The 12,889-nt window shown below is 38.6% G+C and overlaps 2 pseudogenes; both read right to left on the bottom strand.

Annotated features, from left to right (window-relative positions):
* Positions 1–3,154: 3,154 nt before the first annotated feature.
* On the bottom strand, positions 3,155–9,183 carry LOC146450939 (uncharacterized; annotated as a pseudogene).
* Positions 9,184–9,462: 279 nt separating this feature from the next.
* LOC146450938 (zinc finger protein 862-like) lies at positions 9,463–12,113 on the bottom strand (annotated as a pseudogene).
* Positions 12,114–12,889: the final 776 nt, after the last annotated feature.

The raw sequence follows: 12,889 nt of genomic DNA, 5'->3' as shown, positions 1-12,889 counted from the left end.
GATCGTTTACGGTTTTGAACATAGAGCAAAGAACCAACAGGCAGTTTTTTAATCGGGTACATTTCTTCTCCAAAAGGTAGAGACGAGAGAAGGTTTAAAGTTGACTTAAAACATTTAGCATTCTTATGAAACTGCGTATATAGCCGGCATTCGATTCATTCGTCGTGGTCTTTCAGTGGTAGGCGTATAAATTGCCATTGCGGCCTCAAACGCAGACGCGAATTTTCCATCTGGCAACCAAAAATTTTGGTTTGTGTTTCGCTGCAAAGGAAAAATTTTATTGACACTTTTTTTTCTGCTTTTTGGCGACCACATTTTTCCATATGGTGACTGAAAATAAAATTTCAGTCGCCACTTGGCGCCTGCCTAAAAAAGTTAATTTCGGACCCTGTGGTATCAGGTTTTTCAGTCTCATAAGGACCCCAATCCTTTGGCTTGCTTTTTTACACACGTTGTTAATATGATGGTTAAAGTTTAGTTTACTATCTATCGTCACTCCTAAAAGATTCAGCTTCTCTGTTGACTCGATTTCGCTGTCTTAAACACTCATGGTGGGATTTGTTATGTTGCAATCATTTGGCTGTGCCTAAACCCTGTCACCTCTTACTTAATTAGCTTAAAGAGTCCCCAGTTGATTTGGCTGAGGTCACACAAACTTGAAGAAGACATGTTTAATTAATTACTAAGAACTTTTAAACCTTTGCAGAAAACTATTTACACCTGGAAGAGAAGTTTTAGCCTACAAAACTAGCTATGAAATGCAGTCTCAAATGAGACTATCCAAAAGTGAACCATAATTACACGCCTTTGCCAAAGTACAAAGTGTTGCTACATATGAATCAATGGAATCTCCCTACTCCTGGTTCTGCTTGTTAAATTGATAGTGCTATTAAATTTCATTGGTTTTTCCAACACAGAACGCTTTTAAGTTTTCAAGAACAGTATTGATAGCCTCATGCTGATCTTCAATAACAAAACTGAGCTCATCAACAATCTCCAATGCATTGAGACCCAAACTCACGAGTAATGTCACCATTTTCTTCTCCTTCGACTGTTAAACCAAGTGAGAGGCCACCTCATAACTTGTCCACACAAAACAAAAATGCTTCCAGTTGTTTGCTAGATTGCCTTTGGTTTCCGGTTCAAGGTCAAGTTGACAACTTACACTCATTAACTATCAAGAATTATTGGACAGGATCAAGCTAGTGACTCTGAATAACAAACCCATACAGGATGCAGGGGGTATGCTGTTGACTGCATTCAATATTTTTTATGATTTTTACCTGATCTACTGGTATCAAGATCCCTTGCTAATCTGTAAATCCCGATTTAAATAAAATCAATGTATGTAGATATCTGCCAGAATGGTGGTAATAATGATCCATAACATTCAGCGGTTGCAGGCAAAACTTAGCAAAGGCTCTGCATAAGCTGTTGGGATGCCTGGCATATGAGGGAGTAGTCATTGGCTAGTATTTGTCTTGAGTTTAATGGCACCTAGATTGCATGCAGCCACAGTTAAACAATATTTTTAGCAAACTAACGACTGGCACTTAAAATTGAGGTCTCTCTTGAGGCATTTGTTCTTTACTGGGTTACATTGTTTTGAACCCGTGAGAACCATTCAAGTTGCCACTGTTTTAGGCACAATAGCAGCTAAAATTTTAATCCTGGTTACCTGAGAGTTGCCAAGCTGGAAACAAACCTAAACCCTTTGCTACTAGGATGCATGTAGTTTGAGAAAGACAAACTTTTCCCTGATGGCCTTGCTGCTGTCCGAAAATAGCAGAGAGTGCAACAGCTGGTCCATCTTTTAAGTCACCGTTCTTGTTGCTGTTTGATATTTTGTTGGGCTCATCCTTGAAAAAAATCATTTTCCATGCTTTTTGCAGTCTTGAAGGAGTCTGTTATTGGGCAAGTTGTATCCACTTCTTATAGTCCAGTTTTTCTTCTCTGTCCTACGCTTTGACAATATTGCTGCAACTTTTTGTTACCTGGAAACTTGAACTTGGTTTGCCTTTACTTCAGTCACATTTAGAAGATATTTCTTTCCACTTCCTCTGGACAGTGGATTTATCATTCCAGACTTGTTGAATGGTACATTATTATAGCTGTAATAGAACAACAGAGATTGAATGGGTTCTGTTTTTCTTGAATCTCCAAAACCTGGAAAAAAAAAATAGCAGAAGAAGGGGTATGTCTGGGAACAGGCATGTGCAGAAAATATTTTCCATTACTTGTGGGTGGCTGTATGAGTTAGTTCTCACAGCATTTGTGACCATCACGTTGTCAAGGGATTCATCTAATATCTTCGCACATTGCATTGTACCGCAACTTGCATTGCTCTTGATGCTGGATCACACAAGACAAAAGACAGATTAAAAACAATTTTTTGCAACATTAAGACTTAAATTGTTCTTAAAACAGAAATGCACTTGTTACAGTCTGATTGCTCATGTTTCTCAAGCATTTACAACAAATTGGCCAGGGTTTGGTCAATTTTTTGCAGACACCACACTACGTGATAACCAGCTTTATTCTATTCAGTTACTCAGATTATTGGGGGGCAGAATAGGAGAGATGGTAAATGAAATTAAAAGGAACTTCAAACATTTGTACCCCAGTTGCAGAATTCTGTTTTTAAACGCAGCCAGTAAGAAAATTAAAGTACTGTATGGTTTCTTCTTGGCGTATTAAATGCTAAAGTCAGTTTACCCAGCAGCATTTGGTAAATTGTGCAGCAGGAAAAGACGTTCAACAGAAGAGGCGAGGTGGCAAAACAAGAATCTTTGCCCTATACTTGAGGGTGTTTGTAGTCATGCTTTCCTCGGGCAGCGGTGAGCCTGCTTGGAACAGCTTCAGTACTGCAGTCCTCCTAGGTTGTTCTGGAATAGGCCATGGTCAGGCTCTGGGTGCATACAGTTGTCTTAACTGTCTTACTGAAGCTTCAATTTATGAAGCTGATCTGCTGAGGATTGCTCCTCTGTATTTTCTTTTATAGAACAGAGTCTGGGGGTCCAGTAAATTTAAAATAACCCTAAACTAGTGAGAAGTACTGAATGAACTTGAATTGAAAACTTTTATTGTCCTATGCATTTGGTTAGACTTTTGTTTACTCCATCAGGGAGTTGTTTTACAAGACAAGTGATAGTTATATAGTTACTTGTAAAAATAGAGCTGTAACCAGGATTAGACATTTTAGGTAAAAATCGTTCTCTGGTTAAAATTTTTAAAAACATGAGCTTTCGGCTATCAGTCTATAGCATTTAACGAATGAAAAAATGTAGCGCATAAACGGAAATATATACAGAAAGGGTGCTAAAATTTGAGAATAGAAAGAAGTGTGAAAAAAGCTAAAAGGTAAAAATGGAAATGAGGGCTAATTACAATAAAATGGAATATTGCCTAGGCAATGGCTTTGAGTTATTGTCCGCGTCGACAGTTTTCGCTGTGTGCCAGGATTCGAGTGTTCTACGAACGCGGTAATCGCCCTTGTCAATAACACGAGCATTTTCAAAATCAATGGAATGATTGTTTTCTCAAGCATTTTTGGCGACGTTAGATCCATTAGAAAAATTCTTCAAATTCCGTTGATGTTCCTTTTTGTGGGTTTGGAAGCATCTTCCGGTTTCACCTATGTAGTTCCAAGATCAGTCTTTACATGGAATTTGTAAACAACATTGCACTGAAGATCCGAGGGTTGTCTGAACTTTGGAGATGGGAATTCTTGTTGAAGGGTTTTACTGCTTTGTTGACAACACGGATATCATTTTTGCTGAGTAATCTCGTGAGGGGCTCAGTAAGGCCGCTGATGTGAGGAACGCATGCAAAACCTTGGTACATACTACATGGATCGGCCCATTTGAAGAACATAGAAACCAATTCTTCTGGTGGAGGAACTGTAGATGGCGGTGGCTTCTTATTGAGAATGTTAGAGATAACAGCCGATGGGTAACCATTAGCTTCTAACACGGCCCTGACATGGTTGGTTTCATGAGTTTTTCCTTCAAGGCTGCAAGGGAGGTTGGATGCCTGGAACAGGAGGGTTGAGGCCGTGCTGATTTTGTGTTCTTTTGCATGATGAGAAGAGAAATCCAAGTAACGGTCAGTATGGGTTGGCTTACGAAATATATCAATGACGGCAAGTCCATTTCTCCTGGTAACCAATGTGTCTAGAAAGGCAATTTTGAAAGAAATTTTGGGATCACAGGCGTTAAGAGTATTGTGGAGGGAAGAAACATTGTCCTTCTTGATAACAACAAAGCTGTCGTCAACATATCATTTCCAAATCCTTGTTGGGACTAATGAGGTTCTGATAGCTAAATCCTCAATCACTTCCACACAGAGGTTAGCAACAATAGGGCTAACTGGACTGCCCATAGCACAGCCGTGGATCTGTTTGTATTTGCAGTTATTGTAAACAAAATAATTGTTTGAAAGAGTGAAATCTAGTAGGGAAATGATATCATCTGTGCTGAGACTTGTTCTGGATCGTAATGTATTGTCATTGTTTAACTTACTCTGAATGTATTCACATCAAATGAAACCATGACCACATCATCAGAGATTTCCATGTTAGCCACTTCATTGGCGAACTGTGAGGAATTGAGAACAGAATATCCTTTGTGATTCTGGATCAGTGATAGAATATCCGAAAGGAACTTGATTGTATTATAAAGGGCAGAGCCAATGGAAGAGATAATCGAGCGAAGAGGGAAGCCTGGTTTGTGGTGTTTGATAGAACCGTGGATGGCGGGAGGGGAACCGTCTGTAGAACGGAGTTTGTGATAAGCCAATTCATCAATCTTGTTATGTCTTTTAAGATTCGTTAAAGGCTATAGACTGATAGCCGAAAGCTCATGTTTTTAAAAATTTTAACCAGAGAACAATTTTTACCGAAAATAGTTACTTGTATTTACATACACAGAAGGTTCACCATTCAACATAGTGATTTACGTAAAAGAAACAAGTTACATGCTTTGGCAAGTAGTGACTGAGGCATGCAACGTATGTTTGACACATTTTTTACATCACAGAGCTAGTGATATTTATGTACAAAGATTAGCTAAAGTTACAGTAGATTTGTAACATACAGTACATTCCAATCTTTGTAATGTCTGGTGAATGACACTCTTGATGCTCACATGACTACAATTAATTGTAGTCTTAAAAACAGTGGATCTGTGAGACCCTGTGTTGTTTTAGACTTAAACCTCCTTTATGATCCCTGTAATGTACAGTCGCTGTATTGCGCAAAACAGTGGGAGTAGATATTGGAATGAATACCCCGCAAGTCTGAGGCATTTCTAGAACATGTACCTAGTCCTTCAAAAGACTTAAAACAATTGAACTGTTTCTGGTATACCTCACCAGCTCACCCTTGATTAAAGCTTTCTGGTTTCTACATGGGTGGTATGACTTGAAAGGGATATACAGATAATTGAAAGGTTGAAAATTGCAGTAAATAAATACAAATATTGAAAATTAAACTTAATTACAGAAATAATAGAAAAAAATAGAAAAATGTAGATATGTCTCATCAAAGATGCGTATATTAAACTATAAAACTATAAAAACTATAAAAACTAGAAAGCACAGCCCAGATAAAGTTAAGAAAAGTTTTTAGTTAAATTTCCTCAACATAGCAAATATAAATGCATTCTAAAGGCCGGTTAACACATGCGATTTTTGATGCAATTTTTGTCGTGATTTCCACTGCGATTTTTGTTTCCGCCAAGTTGCAACTTGAAATCGCGTGTGTAAACTAGCTGCGATTTCAATGCGGCTCGTGCGCGATTTCAGCGCAACATCGCTGCAATGTCTATGAAACATGGTAATTTTGAGCAGCGGTTTTGCGTTGGAGCATGCGCATTCATCTTGTAAACAAAGATCGTGTGTTGTCGTTTTTCCGTGATGTTGCAAATTCTTCCTTAAACGATGGTGGTGTATAGTGGCCCACAGCTGCCCTAGCTGTTTTTCTTGTTTTTTGTAGATTTTTTCCTTAAAAGTAGTTTTACTTTATAAAAATAAATAAACTTAAGTTACATTTGATTTAATATAAAACGAAATAAACACAAACATTACTATGAGGTGTAGTTTTTACTTTAGTTTTTGCTTTTCCTTTCTTTAACTTTTGCGAAAAATGCAAGAATGTGAAGAAGTTGCCATTGCTTGCCTGTGCATTGGTAATGCAGTCGCTGTTGCTCGAGTAAGAAGGAAGAGACGCAGATTAAGAACTGTATGGGTGAAACCGTGGCTGGCAAACCGAGAAATCGAGGGTGCTTTTCATGGGCTGATAACGAAAGACGCCCTGTAAATTGTTAGAGGCAAATCTATAAAAATTTAACATGAAAAAGACCGAAAAAGAATAGAAAACTAAAACAACTTACTAGTTAAGGGCTTTTCTGGTTGACAGCTTTCATTGATACAGCGTGTAATTTCCTGTACGGCCGCCTTCCTTTTGTGGTTTAGTTTATACTCTTGTGATGTTGTTTTATAAAGGCATTCATATTTTGGCCACAACTCAATTAGAGTCTTTTCCTCTTTATAAGACCAGTGATGGTTCTTTTTTTAGGTGGTTTGAACCTTTTGTTTTCTTCTGAGGTCGCACTGTGCATGGCCATGTTTGCAGGAACAAAATGGTGCTCAATGGGTACCAAGCAACCTGTGGCGACCCGGCTGATACGTCATTTTTGACGCTTTTGGCTGAAAAATCGCCGCCAAATTGCATCAAGTTTCGAGCATGTTCAAGAAATGAAATGTTACATAACATAACAAAACAGCAAAATATTTATTCAAGATGAGGAAAATAAAATTATTAAACAGCATCTTGAAAACGAAAACTAGAGGTTAGTCATTGAGATTTTCCTAACTAAAAATACTTAATCGTTAAATATCTAGGGACGCTGATCTGCAACAAGAACAATAAAAATGGGCAGCTAATACATATTAAGGAATTGCTTTAGCACACTCTTAAAATGGTGTAGCCCCCCAGCCTCAACAATAGACCCTTGTACACTATTTCGGTCCTGCACAATTTGAATAGGAAAAGACTATTTATATGGATTGCTCTTTCCTGGCTTAACATGTAACTTATACAGGTGGTTTGTGCGTGTTGAATTACACTTGGTAAATTCAAAAAGGTCTTCAAAGTTTAGTTATGCAATAGACAATCTTGTAGCATTCAACTGAGAAAGGAACAATCTACCTGTTTTTAATGTAGGCCACGTCAGCTTCTTTAGAGGATCTTCGTATTCAATCTCCCTACGTTTTTGGCCAAGAGCAAGCTGTGAGGCTCTTCGCTGTACTTTCTACTGCTAGTATCTCCTTTGTCAAATATGGGTTCCAGACTCTAGCAGCGTATTAAAGAATCAGGCATATGAGAGATTTGTATGACGTAAAGAACAATAATTTGTTAGCTTTATTAACAGTTGTGTTAACATGTTCACTCCGCGATAAGTCTGAAGAGACTCAAATCACCAATTTTCTTTACACATTTCACATGTCTTTGAAGGAACCGAGAGGTCACATTTGTGTGTTATAAGTAGTTCTTCACACGTAGCAGGGTTGAAACGCAGTTGCCATTTTGATGCCCAAGATACTAACTGATTTATATCAGATTGTAAGGCTTCACTGTCCCTTGCTATGTTTGACAGTTCTCTGTATAGTTGGGTGTGGTCAGTGGACATTCTTAGTGAGAGGAGATGTTATATGATGTCATTGATGTAAATAAGAATAGAACTGGCCCCAGAATCATACCTTGGGGAACATCTGATGTTATACTTAACCATGATGAGTAATTGCCACGAACAACAACGCACTGTTGGCGGTCAGTAAAAAAAGCTTCTAAACCAACACAGTGAGGGGCCGTCGATCCCTTGGCGTTATAATTTAAGCAACAGCTGTTCAAGAGGTGCAGAGTCCAATGCCTAAGATATCTAGAAATATGACATCAATGGGTTTTGGTTTATTTCTTGATGATGCCCAGTCATTAAAGCAACACAGCAACTAGTTGGCGTTAATTTTCCTTCAAGCAAACCAAAATGGCTTGAGTTGAAAACGTTTATGGCTTGCCAGACGTTAACTACTCAATTTTTAACAATCCTCTCACCAGCCTTACATGTAACGGAAGTGAGCGAGATTTGACAACAGTTTTCTCATCTTTTCTACCCTTCTTACAGACTGGAACATTGTTTGCTAATTTCCAAGTGTATGGTACTTTGCCAGTCAAAAGTGATCTGTTTAGTCATGAACAGAAGGTTGGAGTGATTTCAAATGCGTTCTTTCACGCGTCGTTCGTTCACTTGTCGTGGGAGGTCCTGCACATTTGTGTGGATTACAAATTCTCAGAAGACAGGAAACCTCATTTGTGTTACAATGGATAGTTGACAATTGACAATCGACAACGGTACTATACACAAGGACATTACCATAATCTTCTAATGTAAACACAGCTTAGAAATAAAAATTTCATGCCTTCTGCGATCTCCAGGTCATCTGTTGGGTAATGTCATCCACTTTCAGTGCCGTAAGCGTGTTTGATTCTTTGTGCACAGACAAAAAAAAAACTCCAAAACTGCTTTGGGTTTCCAGAAGACTTTGAATCTTCAGATATCTTATTGATATATTCTCTCAGAGTAGAGTCACTAATAGAATATGTAAGTTTGATATTAATTAATAGTGCTTTCGAAATACACAGGCAAGTAAAAACTAACGATATAAGGTTCCAACGTTTTGGCGACGTCATGACGCCATTCTCAAGGAATGAATAATATAAGCGAGTTCAACGGAGTAAGATCTTAGATTAACATAATTGAGTAATTGTTGTTGCTTTTATTGTTGAAAACATCTTAAAATTCAAGGACAATATCCTTCGGAGTTGCCCAGATGGCAAAAACCTCACAGATGAAACCCTTACAGGGCTCAAACTAAACTTTTGAAGATAATAGTCAAATGGCTAGTACATGGTCAAGATTCGCTAGCCATAAATGTGTTTCTACTAGTCTAGGCACATGTACAGCACAAAACAGTCATTTTTATTTATTAAACAAACATGAGGAAATGTAAAACTGCTGTTGCTATCAACTGTGATAAATTATACAACATAAAATGCATTGTACGTGCTCATGTTTAAAATACAATGATTATTATTTATTCCACTGAACTGACCAGAAAAGAACCCAACTGTACAGTACTTCTTTTGTGCCTGTGACATCTGGCTGCAGACAGCAGCTGCTCAGTCACCATGCCCAGTATCCTAGTTGTTCAGTGTTATAAATTAGTTAATTATTTCTTCACATATGACATGGTAAGTGAGTAAGTAAGTAAGTAATTTATTTAGTGTCAAATACACAGGGGGTGGTCTCCCAGTCCCCCGAGCCACAGGCTCATGATATAAGGTAGGAATTTATATAATTTATATAACATTTATATAATGGTAGGAATGATCATTGAAGGGAATGATTAGTCCTTCAATGTAGGCCGTCTGCTCCATTCTGACGACTCCACCCAGCACCCAACTGCAAGAACTGCATTATAGTCCTCATGAGAAGGTCCACTGATAGCTATTCTCATTAATTCATCAATAGTAGAAACATTCAAGGTTGACCTCCAGTCAGTCATGATTCTGTTCGTGCAAGAGTCTCCCTGCTCACAGGAAGCAGTCTGGCAAGGAATTACAAGACAGAGTACTACTAAAATTAGCAGGTTTGGATAATCATCTTTGCAAAGCATAAATTTGTTCTTCCATAATTCGCTTTGTTGTTGTTCAAGTTCTGCTCTAACTCGTTGTACATGGAATTTAGACTCATCCATTCATCAAGACAGTCATGCAGACTGAAGTTGTGCTGCTCTAGAGGTACCTGGAAATGACCATGTAGTGAGTAGATTTCATTTTCTCCGTGTAAGAGCAGTCGATGCCTGTCTGCAATTGGCCAACCTCAGTGGTTTCTGTAGACAGCTGCTGGCAAAACTGGATCTGTTTCCATCGTTTCAAACCTCTCTTGGATGAATGTCATGGCAGCATTCACCGCAGATGCCTGGATAGCACTAATAGCCTGTCTGTCTGCATTCCTTTGAAGCTCTATGGCCTTAAATGTGTTGCCTTCCCCTACTTCCATAAGGATAGAGTTCAGGTGCTGACCAGATCTCTCCTTGAAAGATTCAAATTTTGCTAAAACGGCAGTTAAGTTACCTTGAACTCTTGAGATTGTTATTCCATCCTCCTGGAAGCTGACTCACTTTAGAAAGTGCATCTACAATGTCAAGCAACACATGCATAATGGCAACAAATTTTTAGCTTGTGAATGTTTTGCTGTAATTCACAGCAGGGCTCAAAATAATGGCCGGTCATCTGACAAAGTCCGGTCAAAGTGACAATAATTTTTTTATTTGTCAGGACAAAATTTCAGTTGGGGGGTCATTTTGACTGGTTACGTTCAGGGCTTTCAAATAAATAACTAGAAAAATAAATTCATTCTCAGTAATTCTGGAAATCATCAACAGCTAAATCATAAAATATCTTAGCTGTTTGCAGTCACAAATCAGGAGAATACAGATGAGACGGTTTTTCCCACAGGCTGAGCAAAGGCAAAGGTTTTTGAGCATGATGTGAGGCAATATTTTTGTCTTAATTGGCTATTACTTTAAAATAAATATTTTCAATGTTTTGACCAGTCAGAAACGAGACATGACCGAGCTAAAATTTGTTTGGCCGATCAACGTGACTGGCAATTGTCCAAAAATTATTTTGAGCCCTGCACAGCCCTTCCTTGCATCTGTTTACTGGCATGCCTTGCTTGTGAGGTATGTTGGAAGTGCAAAACTACAACTCCAAAGTTCTTTGACAAGAGAATATTCAGTGCTCTTTGCATATGCAGTACCCACCTAGTACTGTCTGCTTTGACTGCCTTATATCCTCGCACTTCCATACTCTCAACTAGTTCTTTAAGCTCATGGACTGCCTTTGCAGAGTAATTATAGTGCTTCCAAATACCTTGAAGCATTTATTTGACATCTGGAACATCTGACAGGGTGTCTGCAAATGATAGTTCCAACCTATGTGCAATGCAGTCCAGCTTAGTAATGTGAGGTATTTCTTGCTTAAGCAAGCCATAAACACCACTTATTTCCTCAAGCATTACATTTGCTCCATCTGCTCCTTAGGGTCACTGTCTTCTCTTTCCAGTCCTTGCACACCTCTGTCTAGGCCGACTACACAGCTGCTTTGATTCCAGATGCTTTGTTGTTTTCACAAGCCTTCAGCCCCAGAAATGAATTTTCCATCTCACCTCTAACCAAATGACATGCATAAACATTTTCTACCTCGCATACTCCAACATTGCATACACTGTTTGTCATTACACTCATGAACTTTGATGACTGAAGCTTGCTTGGAAGTTTGTGCTTTAACTGTCCTGGAATAGCTGTCACAAAAGTTATGCATGCCTTGTCATTAGTGTAGGTGTTTCCAAGCTCAACTCCATGTTTCATTTGAAGAGCACAGGTTGGGAAAGCTTGCAAATGGCATCTCCCTCCTTGCAACAAAATAAGCTTTATCAAACAATCTTTCCATCTTCTGAGAGACTTCTCTCTACAATGACAAAGGAGCTAGTGGTAAAGGAGCCAGCTGTGGATTCTCAGTAACTTTAGCAGCCGCAACACAACGAGTATGACCAGTTGAAGCTTCGTGGCTCCTCACAGATTATATTTTAAAGTTCTGACTGCCAGACGCGAAGGTGGAGGATGAGTCACTGCAAGTTGTATTGTCTCTACAAAATTTGCAAAACATTTGGTTTGCTTCAAAGTTGTACGTGAGCCATGAAAAGTCTTTCAGCCATGTCTGTACAAATTTTCGTTTTGATGAAGATTGAGATGTGCTGCTTCCAGAATCATCGCTTCCTGTCTTGAGAGTGAGAGTTTTAGTTATTTGATTTGACCCCTGTTCAGTTGATTCAGTTGCTTTTGATGACAGAAATGCTCTGATATCCATAGCTAGAGCAATCATGTGTGGCGATCGTAGATTTGCATTTCAAGATGGCGGACAAGCAATTTTTATTTGCCTTTTTTTTTTTCAATATGGCAGTGAATAAACAAGGACTTGTATACCAAATATCGAATTACTTTTTAAATATAAAATTATTTTTCTTTCTTTAATTCATGCCAGTTGTTGAAATGAAAGAATGTTGAAAATGTTAAGTTAAGTTATTTACAGAGGCGAAAATTAAGTGACCAAAATGGCTAGCAAATGAGGAAAATCCACTAGCCAATATTCAAAATTTACTGGTATTTGGCTAGTAGACCACTGCCAAGTTCGAGCCCTGACTTATAAAGTGTACGATATCTAGAGTGATGCTTTAACACACATATAAAATACTAATTCTGTGACAACAAGTGTGTGTGCAAGTTTAACAATTACATTGCGTGAATTTTTTGTTGTGTGGTGTGGAATATTTTCTTTTGAAGAAATTTCTGCACTGGTACATATACGTGGATGTCTCACAGAATTATTTCCTATTAAAGAAACATCTGCACTGGTATATATGCCAAAATGGCAGCCACAAGATTTTCATCCGATGTTCTGCAAATGTTATATGTGCCCATAACAGAGGAGGAAAACAGAAACCTGGCTAGTGCGCCGGCATCGGAGCCAACCCTTTCTGAGGCCATTCATAACCTCCCTCCAGTGCTTTGGGAATTGATTTACAAGTAGTCTCTTTTCATAAGAATGAGGCAGCGATCAGCTCTGGGTTGGGGTGAGGTTCATGGTGATCTTTTATGGGCACCTTTTTGCCAAGAACGAGCACAAATTAAAACAGGTGTTTATTTGCAGGAGATGGAGAGCTTGCGGCTTGCAGGAAGTTTGGTGAGCGCCGACAGCAAGCGAAAGACG

This window comes from Pavona decussata, unplaced genomic scaffold (assembly GCF_977016875.1).
Source record: "Pavona decussata unplaced genomic scaffold, jaPavDecu1.1 SCAFFOLD_416, whole genome shotgun sequence".
NCBI lineage: Eukaryota > Metazoa > Cnidaria > Anthozoa > Scleractinia > Agariciidae > Pavona > Pavona decussata.
Note: the sequence above shows the minus strand (reverse complement) of the source record. Positions and strands in the feature narration are given on the sequence as shown.